Here is a 4,121-nt window from a genome sequence, read left to right on the forward strand (position 1 = left end):
CCACTAAGGGGGAGGAGACCGCCAAAACATTTTAAAGTACCATTTCCATGGTAACGCAATGTCCGATTTCAAAATGGTTTTCACAGGATGAATCTTGGGCGTCTAAGCTTTCAAATGATACATGATTTATGATGATTACTAAAGGATTTGATAGAGAAAAAGGACAACAACAAAAAAGAGTGCCAAGCGTCCCACAGGTTGGACGGTGACAGTTAAGGGGTTAAAGTGACAGCACTTTCTTAATGTTAATCAAACAGCAACAACACGGAAATCTCTCACTGGTCTTGATTGAATAACTTTTGTAACTTTAATAAGGATTCATCTTTAATTTATACAGTCGAATATGCAATATTATTTTACATTTGATTTATTCCATTTCTGTACCTAAAAACTGTTAGACCTACCTAAAAAAAAAAAGAAAAGCACTGTTTATTTTATTTGTATCTTTTTTCACTGTTTATTTATTTGTGCTGATGCTTGTAGTTAGATTATTTGTTCTTATTTTCTTAAATTTTTTTTGACAATATAGTTTTTTCCCTAAACATAGCACATACCGAACCGCACTGAAACCGTGACTCTAAAACCGTGATACAAACCGAACCGTGAGTAAGTTGAACCGTTGCACCCCTAATAGATAGATAGATAGATAGAGGAAGATGTTATGTCCTATGTCTTAGAAATCAATATATTATGTGCATTGTGTTCGTTCACATTTAATTATATGAAGTTAAATTTTTAAACAGACTATCATGGGATTAAAGATTTTCAGTATTAACTGATGACTGACACAGGGTTCTTGCCAGTTATTAAATGTGTGAAATTTGTGCGGCCTTCAACAAATCTCAGGTTAATGAATATTTCACTTCTTGTGCCGAGTCTAAGCGAGGGGAAAGCATTTGCAACACCCACAGACATGAGCTCAAGGCATGTAGACCCACTTGTACACAGGTGTTTGTTGTTGTCATTTGTTGTTTTTCTCTGTATACACAAAACAAAAATTATCAAGTGGCAGAATAATGACTCTCAGTGCAAATAGCTCTTATGAAAATCACAGGGTAATATGTGAGCTAGTATCTGGATTGCAGTGCTGTGCACCGTGGATTCAGCACCAGGGCCAAAGCTTTTGAACAGAAAGAGGATGATGAAATGGTCTAGAGCTGTAACACATAAGAGGCTGCCCCCCCGATTGGCAAGATCACTACTATGCTTGGCTGAACACCCACATGTTCTTATTCCAGGGATGCGGGCAAGGCTATGTGTATTGTAAACCTGAATGCTCAAAAAAAATGCATATTAAAAATGTTGCAAGTAAACAGGTCAGTCTTATGGTGCATTGTCCTCTGGGTTTATTCAGCACAGAGTCTGTATATGAGAAAGAGAGGCTGAGAGATTAAGAAAAAGGGGTGAGAGTGAGGCAGAAAGAGCACGAAAAATACAGGAGTGAAGGAAAGAAAGAGGAGAGAAGCGATAAGAAGAAAAACAAAATGGAGAGACCAGGTGAAAGAAAATCAGAGTGAAAGCAAATAGAGACAGGAATGAGGAAGACTGAACAGAAACAGCGCAAAAGTGCTACAGTGCCACCCAAAGGTCGACTGCCACGTTGCAGTTTATTGATCTGATTAGTCATGTATGGAGCCTTCATGCCTTTTTCCCAGCTAACTACATCTAATCAGGAAAGCACGGCTGTAAAGATTTATCCTCTTGCATTATAGACGTGGTATGAGGCAGAAGCTGCTAACCGAACCTGTGACACGCGGGGATGTGCTAGCAAGGTATGACGTTGAAGTACAACACTTTCAAAATCCATCAACGCATCGATTGCTCGCCGGTCTGCTCGTTTCGAATGCTTAGCTTCTAGCGCATGCTGCCTTGTTCCTTCTACATTCTTTTAACAAGACATTTGTTAATGCTGATGATTTATAGGAGGGTTGCATCAGTCTCTAGAAAAAGGTAATGTCTGACCTTGTCCACTCTGTCTACCTGAAGTATGGAGCTCTCACAATGCAAACAGAATATCACGGAGCAAAGGTGCTTTCAGCTCTCTCCTCGAGTTTTCTATGCATTAATACTATCAAACAACCGAGCAGAAAAATCCAGTTCAAAACTGTATCTATTTCCAGTCTGTGAAGAAAATATTGTTGTGACTCTTTCCAGAAGCAATAGCTTTAAAGTTGTTTAAAGGTCAAATGTGTCTTTTTTTTTTAGATGTTAGAATACGTTTGTGTCATTTTTTGTAATGTAAGAATACTTTCATCCATACTTTCATCATGTATATAGACCGACCACTATAAGTAGCTAGCAGAAAAGAATATGTTAGCATTCTCATTCATATCAATGGAAGTTGGAGCAGAATATATACTGAACCAACTTCCATTAATATGAATGAGAATGCCTATTTATTTATTTATTGAAATGACTTTATTTCCAAATTATTTTATTTCATTATGTATTTTTCTATGGCTGTCAAGCGATTAAACATATTAATATAATTAATTACACGATGTACCGATTAATTAATCAAATTAATCGCACATCAATTTAGGTTGAGAAATTACCCCCCAAAAGATAATTTAAAGTAGTGCTGGGCGGTATGACCAAAAATTTATATCTATAAATTTATATTACATCACGGTATTTTTCAAAATTATACCGGTTTCACGGTCCATTACGGTATTTTTTTTTTTTTCATTTTATACTTTTGTATTTTATATTTTTTCATGCATGACCGGGTGTTAACCATATTTTCTACTGATTGAGAGAGGAAATACTGCAGTATATTGACTTAGAATGCCCTATTTTACTGTCATGATGAGTGAATATTGTCAAAAAAAAATACCACACTAAATAGTGACTAAACCCGACCCCTTTTAATACATGTTAACCAGGAGTCACTCATTTATAATCGCGGCATCGTCTAATAAAATCAACATGCATCTACACTAAAGAGCGGCTATGCGGTTGTTTTGGCTATATTACTTTTTTGTCTCATGATGAATTCATTTGAGGCCAAAGACATAGAACATTTCCGTAAACCTGAAATATCAGTAAACCTCAGCATGAATACACCTACACAGTAATTCTAATTTTAAACATGCTCCACACACAGCATGGTGTTCATATTGCTTCTGTTTTTATTGTCAGTTCTTGCCTCATTGCTTAATTTGTATCTTTCACTACCTGCTGAAGTAATCAACACACCTCACAAAATAGGGATGCTGTTGCAAGTTATTTTCATACGAAAGCTGCCAAGAAAACAAATGTAAATGCATTTCTATTCACATGCTAACAATGGGCCCACTTCTTGGTTGAGCCTTCCAGCCTTTCTTCATGTTCAAAACAAATATTCTCGGCCTGTATCACTTTGAAAGCACGGCTTCTTTCTCTGTGTCTCTGTGGTGGTTTTCAGACGGAGGCTTTAATGTCCAAACCCCGACTTGTTTTTCTCTCACCATTTTGTTCGCAACAGAATTCACATGTTCTTGGCATTATGCTAGTTGTATATACAGATATCTTTATAGACATTGAAAAGTCATTTAAAATAAAACATAATTTCTTATTGTTTTTTTCTTGTATTTGGTAGTAAACAACTTACAGACAGACAGTAAGTAAACCAGGTCACTGTTCCAGAGGGTTTAAAAGCAAAAATGTGAAGCTGGTATTTTTATTAAAACAGACGCATTAATTATTTAGCAAAACCACCCTTGTTGGACTACTTCTGTAGGTGGATGAACTTTAGTTTGACATAATTCCATTGGGTTGAGTACAGTGCTAACAGTGCTAATATGCTTATATGTGTGTGGATAGATAGATATCTCCTTATGTGATATCCTTGCACATTTTGTGTGAAGGTTAGTGTGTCATATCATCATGACAATGTTGAAAAGTAAAGCTTTACACCAACCAGATTAGTGATTGTCAGTCCTTTTGTTTTTAAGGTCCCGATTGTCCAACGTTATATTTGAAGGCCCCCATATAGGCTAAGGTATTGTCTGTATTTCTACTGTAAGTACAACAAAGCTTCTTGGTTTTAAAACTTCACTTTGTAATTTGGAATTCAAGAACCGCATGTTCGTCAATAAAAATAGCTAACCAAATATGATTTCAGTTTATGTCGTGATTTT

Source organism: Sinocyclocheilus rhinocerous, unplaced genomic scaffold (assembly GCF_001515625.1).
Source record: "Sinocyclocheilus rhinocerous isolate Xijiao unplaced genomic scaffold, SAMN03320098_v1.1 scaffold860, whole genome shotgun sequence".
NCBI lineage: Eukaryota > Metazoa > Chordata > Actinopteri > Cypriniformes > Cyprinidae > Sinocyclocheilus > Sinocyclocheilus rhinocerous.